This window comes from Meleagris gallopavo, chromosome Z (genome assembly GCF_905368555.1).
Source record: "Meleagris gallopavo chromosome Z, MGAL_WU_HG_1.1, whole genome shotgun sequence".
NCBI classification, from domain to species: Eukaryota; Metazoa; Chordata; class Aves; order Galliformes; family Phasianidae; genus Meleagris; species Meleagris gallopavo.
This window is the reverse complement of record NC_139435.1, coordinates 31,233,875-31,253,822: the sequence shown is the minus strand read 5'-3', so window position 1 is coordinate 31,253,822 and position 19,948 is coordinate 31,233,875. Positions and strand designations below refer to the sequence as shown.

General features: G+C 39.5%; 1 long non-coding RNA gene across 4 annotated transcripts in view; it reads left to right on the top strand.

Annotated features, from left to right (window-relative positions):
* Nucleotides 1-19,948, top strand: part of LOC146542192 (uncharacterized) — a 55,527-nt gene that overhangs the window by 27,018 nt on the left and 8,561 nt on the right. The window contains exon 3 of one of the 4 annotated variants that reach the window (XR_014880414.1): nt 811-8,965. The exons of the other annotated variants lie outside the window; for them this stretch is intronic. This is a non-coding gene — a long non-coding RNA (uncharacterized LOC146542192). Of the gene's footprint in view, nt 1-810; nt 8,966-19,948 lie in introns of those variants that run through there. 4 annotated transcript variants of the gene reach the window in all.

Here is a 19,948-nt window from a genome sequence, read left to right as displayed (position 1 = left end):
CCACACTTCAAGTATTGTGTTCAGTTTTGGATCCCTCACTACAAGAAAGACATTGAGGCCCTGGAATGTGTCCAGAGAAGGGTAACAAAACTGGTCAGGGGTCTGGAGAGCAAATCTTACAAGGAGCAGCTGAGGGAGCTGGGATTGTTTAGTCTGGAGGAGGCTCAGGGGAGACCTCATTGCACTCTACAACTTCCTGAAGAGAGGCTGCGGTGAGGAGGGGTTGGCCTCTTCTCCCAGGCAACAAACAGGACCCAAGGAAATGGCCACAAGTTATACCAGAGGAGGTTTAGGTTGGACATGAGGAAAAACTTTTTCTCTCAGAGAGTGGTCAGGCACTGGAATGGCTGCCCAGGGAGGTGGTGGAGTCACTGTCACTGGCAGTGTTCAAAAGACATCTGGATGAGGAGCTGCGAGATACGGTTTAGTTTGTGGTAGCAATGGTAATGATAAGATGGTTGGACTAGATGATCTTGCAGGTCGTTTCCAAACTTGTGATTCTAAGGTTCTATGATTCTATGATTCTAGAGGTTTGAGATTCATTCCAAAGTATAGGTGTCCAGGTTATACACTTTCTCTTTTGTAGCCTTTAGAATGATTGCATTAGCCATTATAAACTTAAGATTAGAATTACTTTCTTGTTGCCATTTGTAAATCTGTTGTACATATCTTAAACCCCTTACACACATATACATTCTGTTACTCTAAACACCCGGGTGCTTGAACTATCTTTTTAAAACAACATATATTTGGGTCGTCTTTATTGTTACCTGAAGTCATGCTGAAATAATTTATGTTGCTCGATTTCAGGTGCTGGTTTTGTATGAAACTGTGTCAAGGTGAAGGGGAGGAGCAGTAATTATGTTGAAACAGACTTAGCAGATCAAGCAGAAAAAGAGGATGATACAACAAGTGCCCAAAGAAAACTATCACAAACAAGAAGCACGTGAAAAGGAGGAATAACCTTGTTTTGTTTAGTTTGAAAACCTGAGAGGAAGTTGAGATACAAAGATAATCTTTCAGTATATGCAAACAGTTTTTCAGAAGAGGCTGTCATCAGTTTCTTTCTTTGGCTACCAGGGTATCAAATTTCTTATTTGGGGAGTAAAAAATTTCAAAAAAGATTAACATGGAAACATCAGGAAAAACTTCCTTAAATATGCAGAAGTGAGACAAAATTAAATTACACAATTGTGCGATATATATGGGATGTTTTAAGAATAAGTTGGATAGACATCTGTTGACAATGGCCTTGATGTACATATTCTGTCTATGAAGTGAGCTAGTCCTACAGATATTGTGGTGATTTTATAACTCATCATTTCAACAGCTATTCAAAATCTGCTTTGAGTCTCTTTGCCCATGCTTACGGAGTTGTCTGACACTGAAAGAACTGCTTGACTGAAAATGGACTAGTGAGAGCCTTCTGTAATTCTTCATCTTCAGTCTCACAGATAGATCTGCATATAACTTTGGGGACAGGAACAAAAACAAAACAAAACAAAACAAACAACAAAAAAAAACACCACAAATAAAAACAAACAAACATTTGTAGAGTTAGTTTTCTGATTAGAAATTATGAAATATATAAATTAAACATTGCATGTGGTTTCATTCCGAAGAAAAGTCAAGATCTGATTATTTATCTAGAAAAACAAGAGGAAGGCAGATAAGAAATAAAAGAAAAAAAAAGAGAGCATGTAACAATAACTTCCACGTATTTTTTCTCTTGGTCCATTCTTCCATCTCTAGAGCTGCACAACTTGTTTGGTTCTTTCTCACTATCCAAATGTGCTTATTAATAAGCTATGCAGAATGGATTGGCGTTGGTCACTGATGCCCAGAATTCATTTTGTAAGTTATCCCATACTTTAATTACTTTTCTTCATGGAAAACTTTAAAAAAGTAGCACCACAACCTCGGAGTACAGGAGATAGCAAACCAGTGTGCTTTTCCTCTCCCAGTAGTGCCTGCAGTAAGCATGAGCCCTGTCTCTGGAAAGAGCTGAATTTTAACTAGAGGTTCTGAAGGCATACCTTCCAAATGGTGACATTAATTTCCTGGAACATTAGAATCAATTTCTCTGTATGTGAAACAGATGAATGAGGAATCTGGATTCACGAAAGGCAGGTCCTGCTTGACCAACCTGATCTCCTTCTATGACCATGTGGTCAGCCTGGTAGGGATGAGGAAAAGACTGCTGATGTTGCCTACCTAGATTTTTCCTGGGGAAGCTGGCAATCTGTGGCCTGAGCATGTACACTCTTTGCTGGGTAAAAAACTGGTTGGAGAGCCAGGCCCAGAGTGGAGTGAGTGGAGTTAACGGTGAGTGGAGTTAAAGCTTGCTAGTGACAGGTCACAAGTGGTATTCCCCAGGGAATTGAGGCCTATCCTGCTTAATATCTTTATGATCTGGATAAGGGATTGAGTGCACCCTCAATAAGTTTGCAGATGACACCAAGTTGGCAGGAAGTGTTGGTATTCATGAAGGTAGGAAGGTCCTGCAGAGGGAAATGACAGGATAGAGCAATGGGGCTGAAGGCAATGGGATGAAGTTCAACAATACCAAATGCTGGATCCTGCATTTTGGCCACGACAACTCCAGGCAGTGCTACAAGTCTTGGGTAGAGAGGCTGGAAAGAAAGTCAGAGGAAAAGAACTGGTGATGTTTATTGAAGTTCAGCTAAATGTGAGCTATAAGTGTGCCCAGGTGACCAAGAAGGCCAATGTCACCCTGTCTTGTAACAGAAATAGCGTAACCAGCAGGAACGAGGCAGTGATCATCCCCCTATACTCAGTACTTCTATACTCACTCTGGTGAGGCCACACCTTGAGTACTGTGTTCAGTTTTGGGCCCCTTCACTACGAGAAAGACATTGAGGCCATGGAGAGGGTGTCCAGGGATGGGAAACAAACCTGGTGAGGGGACTGGAACACAAACCTTATTAGGAGTGGCCAAGGGAACAGATATTGTTTAGTCTGGAGAAAAAGAGGCTCAGGGGAAATTTTACTGTCCTGTAGAACTACCTGAAAGGTGCTGTGGCAAGGTGGGGGTCAGCCTCCTTTCCTGTGTAACGTGATAGGACAAGAGGGAATGGTCTCAAGTTGAGCAAGTGGAGGTTCAGGTTGGATGTTGGAAGAAACTTCTCCAAAAGAATGGGCAAGCACTGGAATAGGCTGTCCTATATAGAGGTGATTGAAAAAAAAAAAAGAAAAAAGAAAAAAAAAGTCTTGAACCATCCCTGGAGGTGTTCAAGAATCAGGTAGATGTAATACTAAGGAACGTGGGTTAGTGGACAACATTGGTGGTAGGTGAATAGGTGGACAAGATGATCTTAGAGATCTTTTCCAACCTTAATGATTCCATGCTTCTGTGAATGAGCAAGGAACTTTACAATGAAACTCTACAATGTACTCCAAGGTGTAGATTGTATCCTTTAACACTTAATTTCAAATATTTTCAATCACTTGAATAGCTCAAGTTATATTTCACCATCACGTTTCCCAGCCACAGATTGACTCCAAACTCAGGTTTTCAGTTCAACCCATTTTTGACCAAGAGCCGTAAAGCAAGCACTTCATCTCCCAGTGCTGTATCCAAACTGGTCTCTTGTCCCCCTTATTCCCTCCCTATCTCCCACACACACCTGGCTCTGTGCTGATTTGACCTGATAGAGCAGCTGTGTTCACAATAATCTGTAGTGACTATTTCTGATCCAGTGATGTACTTAAGTATCATGGCACTTTTTTCCAGGTAAATAAATTGAAGCATGGATAAATTGAGTATTTTTCCATTGAATACTTCAGCTGCCTATTGTCAATTGCAGATACAGAAGAAGGATGATCTTGTACTTCCTCCCTTGCATTACCAACTGAACGTCTCCCCTGTTCTAAACATTAGATGATTTGTGATAATCCTGAAAGTCAGTCTGTAGAGAAAGCAGTTACACAAGCTCATCTTCTTTTCGCAAATTGCAGAGGAAGGTACATAACTAAGAGGTGGTAAAGAAGCATAGTTTAAATTTTGACAGAGCACAAGATGAATTGGAAATAGTTATCCACAAAGACTTTTTGATTCAAAGTTGTTGCAGAAATATAATTTTCCCCTCCAGTGCTTGTTCTAGGGAAATAACAGCAGGAAGTTAAAGTAGTAATAATAATTAAAAAAACACTTGGATAGACTTTCTCATAGTCTATTAAAAAAAAAAAAAAAAAAGAAGAAAAAAGCAGTGCACATGCACTATCAATTTCATCCCAGTGGCATTGCTTAGCGTAGTTAATAGCAGGATTTTGAGCTTTTCCCATAAAGAGATTGACAGCTCAGCACAGCCAGGGGTGTTTTTATTGCCAGTTCAACTAAACTTAAATTCGTGGGTATTTAAGTGACGCTACAGCAGTTTAGGGTCCAAATCACAGAAGTGCTTGTTCCAGAATACCCAGTATCAATGAAAAGTCCCATTTTAGGCTTTTGTTGAACTCACTGCTCTGTAGCAGAAAATCATTTTGTTTTGCTGGTGAATGTTACCAAAACCATGTTGACTGACCTCAGATCACATACACTGCCTCTCTCAGAACCATCCCAGTTCACTCTAAGAGCAGAGTCTCAATTAGGCAGTTTCTGAACACCTTCATGAGGGCTGTGGATGCATGGTCCAATTGGAAAACAGGCTATGAGATTTGTTATTCTCACTAAATGAAATGGTTAATCCATGTCTTTCAGAACACAAAACTGTGTTCATATCTATTGAAGTTCTTAAGATTATTAGTTTATTTTGTTGTTGTTGCTTCAAACAGATGATTAGCAGGTAGAAATAAAGCCTCTAAATTTACTGTCCTCCTTAAAAGACATCTCTAAACTTATCTACTAGAAAATGTATAATTTATTTGTTGTGTGGGTTTTTTTTTTTTCCCCCTAATATAAGGGATGAATTATTCACAAGACTTGATATAATATGCCTATTGTGTTTGCTGATGAGGAGGCACCAGGAGTGATGGGAATTTTGCTCGCATAACTGCGTGATGTGACTGCCAGGGGCTCACATACATTCAGGTTAGCAGGGTAAGAACCAGGAGTTAACAGTCGCATCAGCTGTAGAGGCAGCTGTTCGATGAGAAATATGCTGCACTGTTTTTGTTTTTCTCCTTCCTTTTTCCCTTCCCTTCCCTTTTTCCCTTTCCTCCCTTCCAGTAAAGTGGGATCGAGAAAGGGCAGGGTATTCAGGGAATAAAAGACAGATGTATGTCCCACAGCTTGCATTGCTGCTCTTTTCCTTCTCTCTCTCCCTCCCTGTGTCTGCAAATGCAATTCAGCGTCCAAACTGCTAATGAGTCATTTCATTCTGGTAGTTTATGTATCAGAGGTTTTTGTTGGTGGATTTCTGAAGTGACTTATCCTTCAGTTATTCCTTTATTTACTTACCTGAGAATAAGTATGGATTGATTGATGTGTCAGCATCCCTCAGGCAGCAGAGGCCCTGTTTCTGCTTTTTTCAAATGGAGGCAATTGCTAACAGAGGAGTTCAACAAACACACTAAGTCAGACCTTCCTTATTGTTCTTTGCTTATGGTAAGTTCCTGTTGGCCCACAAGCAGCACCTATTTGTTGAAACAGAATCCCACACCAGGCTACTGAGGTCTGTGGCGGAAACAGGATGAAAAAATACTGCAAAAAGCTGTGGAACACAGTGTTTTTCACTGGTGTGGATGCTTACAGTAGGCAGCTCTCTCAGGCAGGACTTTCCTAAAAGTAGCAAGACTGTTCCATAACAATGGGAATTATTACAATCCCATCTGGTATTGCTTATTTGCAGATGAGAAATGTGTAGACACAGTGGACTGTATGACTTACTGGAATAGTGACTTCAAACTGCAGCTTTGTGCAATTACCTAGCTCATTCTCATTTTGAACTGCTTATTCAACTCTGAAGCAGAGGCAGCAGTCACTAAAGATAAGGGGAGTCAAGATGATATATTCAAAGTGCTCACCGTTTATCACACTCCTCCACCCTTCTCACCTTCGACAGTCACAACTTACTACCCATCTTCCAGTTAACATCTTCTGTCACCTTGTAGTGGATCACAACACATTTTGAAGGGGAAGTGCAATATAAATCCTATACAGAACTGCACTTGTGAACATGTCAAAGTTACAGACTGTGCTGGCCTCACTTCCACCTTAGTTCTACAGCTGACTGAACACCTCTAGAAGTCTGTCTCCTCACAACAAGATGCATGAAAGCTATAAAAGGGATGAAGCTGAAAATCAGAGCTGAGCAACAGGAGCATAGATCTTGGATCAAAGTCTCCTGCTTTAGATTGTGATTTCATTTATTTTTTATTTTTTAAATTTTGAAGTGATCTGCAAATGTAACAAAGGAAGTCTCACATTCCTCCTCAAAATAGATCACAGATAATTTCATAGGTAGAGCACATGAGGGATGCCCTGAAAGTAATACCTCCTATTTTGTGATGTTGGCCCACGATGTCAGGGGCAGATGTTGGTGGTTGAACCTTCTCCCCAGTATTCTGTTACATCTTGTTGCTGTGTGACAGATGACAGCGGGAGGGCAGTCTGAGAAAATGACATCTGACATGGAAGTGCGTATGAAGAAATGGAGTTTCATTGAACTCCTCCATGCAGAAAAAATGGCGTTTAGTGACATTCATCGATTCTTGCTGAATGTTTATGTGGAGACCAAACAGTGGATGTGAGTACATTGAGGTGGTAGTGGTGCTTTTCAGTAGTGGTGACAGCAATATGAAAGACAAGCTGCATTCTGGACAGCCATGCAGATTTTTACTAGCGTGTCATGCAGATTGTTGTTCATTGTTGGTGAAAATGCACAGCTGGTGGTGGTGACTGCGTTGAAAAATAGTGTTTTGTAGCTGAGAATTTGTTCTATCAAGTAACAGTATTGTGCTTTTTGTATCTGTTGTAATCTCCATGGAAATAATTAGGAGACATTACTTTCAGAATGACCTACGTAACCATGATGCCAGGTTTCAACAACAGAAAAAGATACTATCAGACCAGGAAGAGATTCCAGACTTATACTAGGACTGTTTTGACTGTGATTCCCTTGATTCGACATAGTAGAACAACAAAAACAGCACAGCTGATGGCATACACCATTGTGCATGTTATTTGATTCAGTTCAGGCTCTAACCAGCTGGTTCCCAGCAAATCTGGGAGAGCTTTTGTGTGCTCACAGATCAACAACCACTGCTTCTCATCAAAGTGTCTTTGTAGTTGTTTTGGCACTTTGCTTTACAGACAGGTATCATATTGTTAGAATGGAACTGAACATACTAACGATTAGGCAATGTTTCTGTGGAACTATCTATGCTAACAGATGTGTTCATACAAATACTTATCACTATAAAGCTGCTCAAATATATGTATTTGAAGCAACAACAACAACAACAACAAAAACCAACCTGTTGAATAGTTGTTCTTTGGCATCTCAGCTTTCATCAAGAATATTAAATACTTGTCTTATGACTGGAAGGATAATTATTAAAATGTGAGTAGAGCAAGAGCCAAATTCTGCAGCTGCCCCTACACACAGCTTTTAGACCATTTCAACTACTTCCATCACTGTCATTATCATATTAAATCAGAACATTACTTATGGCATTTTAATAGTTGATACTACTTAGACTCTTAATGATACTTTAATAGAGCTACGACTAACATGTGGTTAGCTATGCTACTGGTATTAAGAGGGGGTATTTCTTGGCTAACATGAAATCCAACTGTTTTCTTCTAAGGTCCATCTTCAAAACACTATTTCACATTAAAAAATGATCAACATTTTGAACTGAATCGCTGGTAATTCCTTTGTCAATACCTAGAAACCCAATTCCAAAGCCCTCCTGAAGGTGAGAAGCTCTGCAGTTGCCAAAGGCTTTATCTACCACACAAGTACACAAGGCATTTATGCTTTTTCTCCCTCTCCAGTCTCACCAACACATAGAAACAAGGAAATAGAAATGAGAACCAAATAAGCATTAATAATAACTATTTCCCTGGTAGTACAGTACCTTATAAAAAAGGTTTAGAGGATGAGATAGAGGCAGAATAGATATTCTCATTTACAGCACTACAGTGTTCTTTCCAAATAAGATGTATCTACTGTACAAATACAGGGCAAAAGGCCCAGAGTCATGTAGAAATGCTCTCAAGTTTCAGTGATGCACAGCTAAAAAGCAGTAGATAGTTAATAAAACTTTTTCCTTCCAAATATTCTGCCTATTTTAGTAAGCATGACTTCCTCCTAGAAATAATTTCAAAACAAACATGTAAGTATTCTCGAAGGAAAAAGAAATTATGAGGTAACAGCTGATATGTAAGAAATAATGGTGTTCGGAACTTTACAGGTAAGTTTTGCCTTTTGGTAAGTGAGATGAACTAATTAAATGACTGTAAAAATACCATTTGAAGGTTTCAAGTGTCTGGAAATGCCATGTGGTATTATTTCGGCTTCTGAAACATTTCAAAGACTAATATTATAAATTTTTGAAGGACTACGAGATTGTAATAAAGTATTTTTTAATTTTGGTTGTGAGCGATCCAGAGTAAGAACATCTATGGAAGTTCCTTATAAGGATAACAGAAGTTTCTAAGTTTCAAAAAGTTTAAAGTTAAATCAGTGTAGCAATCATCGTATCTATTAGACAAACTGAAAAAGGAAGATAAACTAATTGCTGATGAGAACGAATAAAAGCAACAATGAAGTACCATATACACAGTATAGAGTAGATATGCATAACTTTTGTGACCAGATTAAATTCTTTCTCCATATGTTGAAAGCCAACAGGCACCTTAGGGACTCGCTGGAAAATGATTTCACTTGGTATTGGACAGACATATACAAAAGGCATTTTAAAATTATTTAAGACTTAGCTAATCTGCTGCCTTATCAGTATATCCTAAGAACGCAGTGCAAGGCAGTCTTGGTCACTGCAAAAGCATCCTGCTCCATGTTATTATATATTTATATACATATATTATATATTTATGTTATTCTTCAAAATAGAAAATAAATAAAAAGCTTTCATTAAAATTAATGCTGCGTGTGATGCTAAGTCTACCCAAAGTTATATGATTACACTTTTTCCCTGTTAAAAACACTCAGGAGTTGCAGAGGATTTACTCATTGCAACTGTGGCTATTTATAATTTGGCTTCCATGGTGTCTTCATTTTTTAGCTAACTTTTTGTCCAAAATCTGTGTCCCTGAGTATTTCTTTTAGATGTTAGCATTTGTGTCATCTCAGGCTATCACCCATGTGCTGCAGGCTGCCGCAGAATTCTTCAGTATGACAGAGTAAAACCAGAACCTTCGTCTTCCATCCTCCTCCCTCTGCAAAAGACCATCAACCCGCAGCAGGATTGTATGGCTGATAACACAGTTTCTCATCTCTCTGTTATGATCCTGGCTATCTGCCACATCAAGGGCTACTGTTTCAGAAATATTTCCCAAAGCACTTACACCTTTCTTCTTGAGTGTTTATGGTAGATATATGAAGCAGCATTCAGTAAGGCCCCCAATGAGATTTTCCTGCAGTAGAGAAGCCAAATGCATTTGCATGTAGGTCAGCAAGCAGGACGAAGAAAATCCATGCTCAGATTGAAAATAAATAAATAAAATAATAAATTTAAAAAAAGGCCTATTACTAACAGCATCAGCTTTTTTTTTAAGTGCAGTAGCCAAGTGAGTGATGTAATTATATAAATTAACTGGAAAAACATCCAAATCCTTTCTCCTCCTCAGCACAAAATGAAAATAATTTAACATTCTATTATCCTATACATGCTTAGGAAGCCATAGAAATGTGTGGCTGAAGTTACAGCTCATGTTTTAAGAAAAAAAGTCCTCACAAAAGTCATCCTGCCAAATAGCATGTCTGTTGTGGGACTGAAAACAAATGGGAAACCAGTTGTGTTTCAGGTGCCATGAGATGCTGGTGCCAAAGGAAGCTCTGAGTACTGAGCCACTGCTGATTTGAGACCACTGTCAGTGTCCAACCAGCCAGAAAGTTTGACATGACCAAACCAGAACAACTCATGTTGGCCTTGTGTTGTGAGACAAGCAGCTAGATGCTAAGGGAACAAAATCCATGCAGCACAGACTAAGCAGATAACCTCTTAGATGTTATACTGACAAGTTTCATGCTGACCCAGAGGAAAACACTGTCAGAGATCATTTAAGCAACTAAAAGGGATATCTATGTATGTGAGCACGCGTGTTCATGGCTAGGGTAATGTAAGTCTGAAATATAAGCTTAATAGTAAGAGAATGGATATATTAATGCTGCTGACGATGAGAATCATGGCCATGAAGTGGTCAAGAGCTGAGCTTCTAAGCATGTCCAGTGTGAAATAGACATTTCCAGAAGCTAGAGAAGACACAGCTGTGGTAATGATTCATGCCATTAATAAGTGCTGTTTCTTCTTTCCATCCAGCCTGCCTCCTGAGTACTTATTAAACATTGCAATCACTGCTAAATCTGCTTATGGGGAATAGCTTTATCAAAGTGATGAAATTATCAGAGGAAAGATTCAGAAGCAGCAAAAGAGCACAGTGATGAATGACAACCAAAGACTGTTCCAATAGCTTACAAATCTGGCAAAGCAGCATTGAGTCCTTCACTTATGAAGGTCAATTAAAAATTCTAGCTGTACTGTCAACATCATTTTCCATATAACAGTGCCACACAATGTCCAAAGCAGTCCCCTAATACAAAATATCAATTTGATTTTCCTCGAGAGATTAGCTCTCTTTTTGCAATGCAAATATTTTCAAGTGTACTAAACACATTCTAGCACCTCAACATAGGCACTAAACTATTTGCATGCAAAATTACCCAAAGTAGGCAGACTGGCACAAGCTTATGCTTCTGCCATATGTGCTGAAGAATTTGAGCCAGGAAACCAGTAGTATCTGGATACTATTTACAATTTAAATTTGATTTTATGTTATTCTTCAAAATAGAAAATAAATAAAAAGCTTTCATTAAAATTAATGCTGCGTGTGATGCTAAGTCTACCCAAAGTTATATGATTACACTTTTTCCCTGTTAAAAACACTCAGGAGTTGCAGAGGATTTACTCATTGCAACTGTGGCTATTTTTAATTTGGCTTCCATGGTGTCTTCATTTTTTAGCTAACTTTTTGTCCAAAATCTGTGTCCCTGAGTATTTCTTTTAGATGTTAGCATTTGTGTCATCTCAGGCTATCACCCATGTGCTGCAGGCTGCCGCAGAATTCTTCAGTATGACAGAGTAAAACCAGAACCTTCGTCTTCAGAGTCTTTCTGTCTGAGCAGGGACCCTGAACCCTATCGTGGCCTTTCTCACACTGTTCAGAGAAAAGTTGCAGATTTTGAATGAGCCGCTGTGGTTTTGTATTGACAAAACAGAAGAACAATTAGATCTGCTGTACTTATTACTGGATCACCAGTCATGTGAAAAACATAAACTTTGTGTTTGAAAAGTTCATAGAAACACCATTTTCTGGAAACAACAACCATCTCCAAAAAGGATGAGGGCAGGAGTGGGAAGGGGTATTGGCAGCTATTCCAGCTGTACTTGTGTTCTGCCTTAGACTATATAGCCTCAGTTGACAAATTCATGACTGATAGCAATGGCTACCTCATACACCACAATGGCCTGAGGGCACAGCTATCATCTGCCAAGGAAACTGGGGCTTGTGCATGTCATGTCACCCAGCCTCTAGGAGTATCACCACCGATTTGACTGAAGATTTTTTTCTGCCCACATGCAAGTTCTGGACATAAGCCCTCAGATGTAACTTCTGTGGCTCTCTAAGGCGCATCCCCTCAAGGGACTGTGTGTTTAGTAACATTTCCTGTGCCTCAGAGCAAGCTGATATCTGTGTAAGTATCTCCAGGAAATATCTGTCCTTTATGTTGGACTAACTTTTAATGGGAAGAAGTGCCTTGTCTTTTTAGCTCTTTTACACTCAGAGGAATTCCAAGGAACTAAAACTGGTGAGGTCAAAACAAAATAAAATTTAACCAGTGCTTCTTCAAAAGCAGTTTTAAATTCTGGGAGCAAAATAATTTCCAGGCACGTCTGTCAGATTTTACTTTTTTTTCTTTCCTAATTCATTTCCATGCTCTACCGCCACTGAGCCTGACAGAGTGGTGAGCAGACCTGCAGGCCAAATAGGGAAGGGGAGACACCTACAATCTCCTTCATAGAATCATAGAATGGCCTGGGTTGAAAAGGAACACAGTGATCATCTAGTTTCAACCTTGCTGCTACAATATACATTCTCTGGCACCTTAGGTCTGCTGCAGAGAGCAAATAGACCATTGTTTTTACTGTTATTACTGTTGTTATTTTATAATCATTATTGCTTTTTAGTGTAAGTCTAATCAAGTGTATTTGATCTCGTTACAAGCATGGCATCCAAGTTTGCCCATTTGTTTGTCCAGTGCATGTTAGTATCACTTAAAAACTCTTATCTCCACGCCTCCGTTCCTTTAAAATAGTTACAGTGTGTCTGCCACATTCCTGACCCAAGAAATAATTGTTTTCAGTCTGATACCGTGTTCCTAAAAATTGCCATGTGTGATTTGCTTTCAGTCTCAGAAATGCTGAACATATGCCTTGGTGCATGAACTCCTTTCTGAGATTTCGCTGTGAGAGCCAACATCTTTGCCGCACAACTTTCCAAAAACATCCCACAAAAGTACTCAAAATTTGAGGTTGTGTAGAAAGTTTAATGGAAATTCTCCGCGTTACATGTCTACCCTTGCGTATGAATGCAAGCACATTTCAAACGGTGGTTCGGTTTCAAACACTGAATTCATTAAGAGTGACAGAGCGCTGCGCTGCCGGGCCCGGCACAACACGGCGTGCAAACACCGCCCCCTAGCGGCCATCGTGCGAAAGGCAGCGTCGTAGCGAGAGCGCGCCTGCCGCTCGCGATTCGCTCGCTGCGTGCAAACGCTGCCAACCCCCAGGTGCGTGATATTGAGCTCTTTGGTGGCTTTCCCCCTCTAAAAACAGAACAAAACAAAACAAAAAAAGAGGAAGAATCTCTGTTTGAAGAGTTTTATAAACTTTTAGCAGACTCTGGCAGCTTGAAAATGCTGAGATGGGAGTATGGGAGTGAAAGAAGACTTTTGCATGCATGAAGGGAGTGTGAGAGTTCTTGGAAGGCAGGAAGTTAGGAGCAGGGTCAGCCTGTGACTGGTTTTGGAGTAATCTCATCCACAGATATCTTCTTTTTGCGGGGGGGAAAGGGGATCTGTGGGGCACAGTTCCTCCATCCCAGCTAAAGAGAAAGCAGTGCCTGTTTTCTCCTTAGAAAGTGCAAGGTCTTTGCAGGAGCCCAACAAAGGCCTCCAGGAGGGCTCTCAGCTGTGACATTTCTGCCCCTCTTGAGTCTGAGATGAGGCTCAAATTAGTCTTCAAAGGCTATGACTCCAAGAGGAGAATCATAACCTCCTGTTTCTGTCTCTATGATTAAATTTTCCCTCTTTATCTAAACCCATCCAAACCTGTCAGCTGCATCACCCATCTCTGTTTGGAATTGCTATCCTTTGAGCACCTGAAATAACATATGACAGACCTATCCAGTCTCACTTATTTGAAGTGAGCTGTCTCCTCTTACTTTTGGCTTCATTTTCATGCAGCCGTAAAGATTCACAGCGTATATCAATGGAAAATGTAATATAACACTCAGAAGTTTTCAAATCTCACTCATTCAAATGAGTGTGACTTGACAAGTCTGATGTGATAAAATAATGCAAGGAGTTCTAAAGATTTCAGTTAAATGCACAATTAAATTAAATCTTTTTTCCTTTCCCTATTTCCACTTTCTTTCTTTTCCTTTTCTTTTTTTTTTTTTTTTATTTTATTTTAAAAATGAATTCTAAAATGCTGCATCAAACTGATAGAAAACAGGGAGAGTCTTAGAGCAAAGCCTGTCATTTCTCACATCAATATAAGAATGCTTTGCAGTCCCCTTCAGTTAAACTGGCAGAGTTTTATAGGGGGAGATGGAGAACAGAGGTTGAGAGAAGCAGTTTCTAAAACATGAAAGACTGAGGAGAAGCAGGCCATGAAGTAGTGACTTTATCAGAGTAAGCTTGCAAATAAAATGATTAAATTAACTGCAGCATAATTTGGCTTGATCTCTGGGACTATAAGCTGTTTGTTCATGCTTATCTTACGATGTGCCAGGACTTTTTCAGCAGAGCTTCTTCCCAGGCTGCTGGTCTTCTGTTCATACTCTTGTGGGAGAGTAGGCCATCCCAGGAGCAGGATCTACTGTTTGGTTTTGTTCCATAAAAAAGTCCTCTTGTCTGATTCCTGCAGCACATCCAGGTGTCTCTGAATGGCAATCTGAGATGTACATCAAGTGGGAGTTTTTGAAGAACATGCCTCTGATTCTTCCTTCACATCACTGTTAAAGATATTGAATAGGATGGATCCAAAGAGGGACCTTTATGTTGCTCTGCTGCCAGGTGAAGTGTTCCCCACTACCCACTATACATGGAATCTGACCACGTAGACACCTTTTCAGCCATCCAGTAGTGCACCTATCTAAACAGTAACATTACAGTATGGATATAAGAATGCAATGATGAGCTCTGTTGAAACTCTGAACTAAGACATGCTAAAATCAAGGAAGGCAAAGTTAGCTGGTTTTTGCTTACACACAGTTCACAATCACATCTAGTCATTCTATCATAGAAGACAGTAAAGGTCAAGTATGTCTTAACTGGGATAGACATATTCTTTCTATTCCAAATTAATTTTTATCATTCTTATGCACGAAAAATATTCCCGGGAGAATAATAAACTCCATGACTTTTTCTCAGAAAACAGTGAGAGAGAAATTCATGTTTAGTTTGTTGGCTCTTCTTTCTTGTCCTTTTGAAGATAATTGCAACATTTTGTGTCATTGTGGTTCTATAATTCTATGATTAGAAGATTTTCCCAAAAACTTTCAAAGGTGATAGAAAGCAGCCTTACTATGACATCAACCGTCTTGCTCACCATCATCCCATGCAGCTGTATCAGGCCCCTGGACCTCAGGGGCCCTGGCTCAAGATTTCTCGAAAGATCCCATAGCTGATACTCGTTTACTGCTGGTAGCACATCTTCTTGAGTCCTGACTGGGAAATACAGAGTACATCAGCCTTTTCTGCATCCACTGTCACTTAATCACCCTCCCCATTTATCTGAATCACAATGCATTCCTATTTTGTTCTTTTACTGCAGATAGATGTTTGTCTTGTTGCCTTTGGTATCCTTTGGTAATTTCAACCTTATCTGAGCTTTGTATTTCCTTGACAATATCCCTGCATGCTCAGCCCATATTTCTATGTTCTACTTTTGTTTCCTGTTCTCATTTCCATCAGCGTAAAATCATTTGTGCTGGGTCTCAAGACATGCATACCTTTTCACTTGAGACAGGTCCTCAGTTTTTCCTGAATGTCTGGATGAACTATTCTCAAGCTTTGGAGGAGATTGCTCCTGAAGACTTGCACTGCCACTTTACTGCAGCAGTTTCCCATTGTTTTCATCATTCAGACACAACCTTGCCTTAAATCAGCAACAGTTGTCCCTGCCATCTGGCATTCAAATTGTTTTTCATGTACTGCTACATTATTTACTGCTGTGCAACAAAGGCAAAATGCTGACAATATTAAAAATATGTCAACTTTTCTTTTTTTTGTGATTAGTTTATGAGATACCTATCTTTCTATGCATATGCTTCAAGATTTGGTTGGGAGTCGCTCTGGTATCAGTCCTGTAGTGGTCTGGCTATGTTCCAGGTCTAAAGCCACAGTTCCTGAGACAGTAGTGCAGAGAATATAATGCTTTTCCTTTGGTTCTGGAGCACTTATAGTAATTATTATAAAATGTACCTGCTTGTCTTGACTCTATGTTGAACACAGGGGTAACAACAAACATGGAAGACTGTACCGGAAGGAAACATGCAGACTGTTGTACAAATGGGAACTCGAGGGCTTGCCATAGTTACAATGGACAGAATGAGGACTTTCCCATTTGTGGTAATGATAAACATTACAGAGAAAATAAAAACACTCTTGAGAAATTGTTCTGAGCCCATCAGTGTGATATCAGAGAACACATGGTGTGGGTATGAAGGTGAATCTGCAAGGAAAGGAGTAAATATAAAGCCAGGGTTGCTAATTTGCAATGTGATCTACCTTTCAGACCAAAGAAAGTGCTCAAAACACAGCTTCAAAGCACCATGGGAAAGGAGATTGTTAATCTAATTCTTAACCAATGTCCTAATGAAAAACAGGCATCTCATCAGCGATCACATTCAATGAGCAGCCTGTACTGGAAGGCCTCTGGAGGCAATCACACAGTTTTGAGACTGGCTTGACATATTTTGTGAAGGATGATTATGCACACGTGTGCAAGTGTTTGTATGTATACATTTAAATTTTTGAAGGTTTTTTTTCTCAATAGCTTCCTTGTGTGATGTGAGTTTTCATTGTTGAAAATGTTCATCTTCTTTTAATTAAAAAAAAAAAAAACCTTGCAGAGAACAGGTATGAACTGTCTGAGAAGCAGTGTTACAGTTCAACAGTTTGCATCATTTCCATCCTCTGTGGATGTGGCAGAGTATACTGATTGTGAACTGAAACAGAATACACTAATGTGACCGTTTTATTATTTTTCTTGTTTAATACACGTACCATTTTGTGTCATATGTTCTCAACTTTCCTTTTTCCTCCAGCACACCATGAAGTGACATTTCCTTCCCATGAGGAATAAGCTGCCCAACTGCTTCTGTTCCTCACCAATCTACATCAAGTGGATTTTTATTGTGCTCCTCTTTTGTATTGACTGCATTACCACTATTTCTTACTAATTTGAAATTTCATCAGATTTCTTCAAAGATATTGCTACAAAGACTTAACCAATCTAGTTCTCATTTTTGTAGCTCCTTTCAGATGCGTATGTTTCATGTAAAGATTTTAGGCACAAGTGCAGGGTACATTTGATATGAAAGCTAATTATTCTCAAGTACCCTATTACTGGCACTACAAATTAATCTTCTCAGGCTTAATCTAGCAGTCCTGAACATAACCCTTTTGTATTCTATGCCCACTTCCTTTTACTGATTTATAAGTCTTTGCATGCTGTGCATGATTTTTCAGTTATCAGCCCCATTCATGATTTTAAAATTAACGGTGACTATCTGTAATTTTTCTTCTGTTTTAGTACAGCCCTTCTGACACCATTTACTTTAGAGTCATCCAGTATATTTACATCTAATGGATGAAAATAATGAACACTAATGTTTGCAGTCTGCCTGTGAGAAAATATTATACCAAAGAGGGAAAAAAAAGAGAGATGCTGAACTGAGTGTAGTTGTACATGGAACAAAATCTAAATCTGATTTACAGAACAATGTTTGGTTTATGTAATTAATTTTGCTTCAGTTGCTGTCATTGTATTTCCAGTCACTGATATCAGCTATTGAGCTTGACTTTACCCCTAGATTAGAATATAGCACTGCAATAAATAGATTGATATGACTTGAGCTCTATATTTTATATATAGATTTATAGTTTAAATAAAATTGGAACAATCTAATATCTATGTGTGGATAAGCAACAAGCGGCAAGGGCAGACTGAGGCTTATTTGAGAATCCTTCAGTTCCTCTGTGAGTACCAGTTGGTTTATAGGATGTTCTGCTTATCAGAACAGGAGCCCAATAGTACTTTAATTTAACCTGTAGACCCTGCCAACCCACAGAGAGCACAGTGGCATTAAATCAAGTTTGTTATGATTTCCCTTGATCATTACTTCTCTTCTTCATATTTACTATTCTACATATTACTTTGTACAGTTATGGCTCAAAAAGCTAACCAGCAGCGTTTAACAAAGCCAAATAAACTTCTAAAACTTCTCAACATTGTATCTTCTCTGATCTTTTCTCAGGTCAGACTTCTTGCTTAATTCTTCCAAATCAAATTCACCTTCCCAAAAATGAGAGGAAGAAACTGGTCTACATGCCTGTAAAAATGTCTGCAGACCTCATTCATGAGTTATGCAGGAATCATACCACCACATTGAGACTATGAACAGAATAGTGGGGTGTGTGTAGGGCTCCTTATGGAGGACTCCTACCTGCTCTTGTCCTTCTGGATTTCCAGTGGTATCTCCACAAGCTCACCTCCCAGCCACACATAGTATCTGTGCTCAAATTTTCTGTTGTCCTCCTTTGAGATTTGCCTGTGAACAGCCAGACAGATGGGGAGAACAAATCATCTCCTGTTTGCAGAGTTATGGCCTGGTGCTTGGCAAGCTTTGAGTGCTGGGATGGTTTTTGTGTCTCATGATGTGGACTCCCTTCGTCTTCTCCCCAAAAACATGAGACACTCTGTAAAAAAAAGTGCTTGGTACAGCTCTGCTAGAGGCAGTGCTGTGAGGGAGTGTGTGGGGCTAGGACGTGGCTTCTAATATAAAAACAAATGAATTAAATGTTGCCATCCTGTTGCTCCTCAAAATCACCACCCAGTTCAGTGTGACTGGCAACTGAGTTTCTCCAGAATCAGTGGGGTTAATTTTTGGCTCAGACATATGTGGTGAAGAAAACAGTCCTTCCATTACACCCTGCAGGTGTAGGGGGAAGCTGATATTTGTCCCCTTCACAGTCTCTACCACTTCAAAGATAACACAGATTTAAGAATTTGTTGACTCTTTTCTTCATGCTGCAGTTGCTGTTGTTGCTTTCAGAATCTCACTTGCTAGTGCAAATCTTAATTGCTTCATTCCTCATCAGTGTTGTCCCTTTCCTTTGTCCATTCAGCCCACCTTTCTCCTCCATCTCTTCATCCAGCCTTGGCAATTTTACTAAGTCATTGAGTTGGTAATTGAAAGAATCATAGAATCACCAAATTTGGAAAAGACCTCCAAGATCATCCAATCCAGCTGCCCACCTACCATCAATATTTTCCTTTTCCCTGCCACCTTTGCATAGATCTTGCTCAAAGTGAGAAACTGCTGCAGTAATCTAATCTGGAACGTGCTATTCAACTTCAGCAGCTCAAGTGGATCAGCCATTTGCAGAGCTACATAGCTTCTCATCTGCTTTGAAGGGTAAATACAAAACCCATCAAGGCTGGTCTGGAAATATGAGCAATAGTTTCACCACGAAGCCTCTCAGAGATGGAAAAACAGTTGGAACCCATTGAAAACAGCCTACAGACTTTAGTAATTGTTAATTAGCAACTATTGATACCATCAGTTTTTTAGACATTCTTCTGCAATCTGAAAAATTTTACTTGCAAAGAAGAAGCATGAATTATTTTTTGCCCAGTGCAAGCACTGAAGAGTTCACCTTCAGTCAGTGTCCTCATGTCACTCTCTTTGACTAGAATTGCAGTGTCCCCTTTGCCTGGCTCAATATTTGTTAAATATAGCAGTTATGAAAGACCTTTCTACAGTTACTACATCAATACCACAAATAACTACTTTGTGAAGGACGTAATAATCAATCAAACTGAAAAGGTTGGCTTAGATGCATCTACTCCCAATCTTGTACAGTCTCTTCGTCAAGAGTCTTCATTAGGAATCTGTGAGCATCCATGTGTTCATAGAGTGCCTGGTGAACCCAAGCATTCATCCCTCTAGATTAAATAAACTGAAGAAATCTCTTAAAATTCTTATTCACCTCATCAGATCTAGCACTTGCCCCTCACGCTGCATGAATTCCCCTTGTCTGACTTTCAAGTTCCTTTGGTGTCATGATTGGCACTGTTTTTCAATTGGACAATTGTACAGGATTTGTTCTATAGGCTGTCAACTTCCCTGTTAGGCAGTGTATGGTGCTAAATATTTAATGTCTTTTCTTCTTTCTCTTCTTCCCCCATCCCAGCATACACATTTCTTACTTTTTTTTTTTTTTTTTTTTTT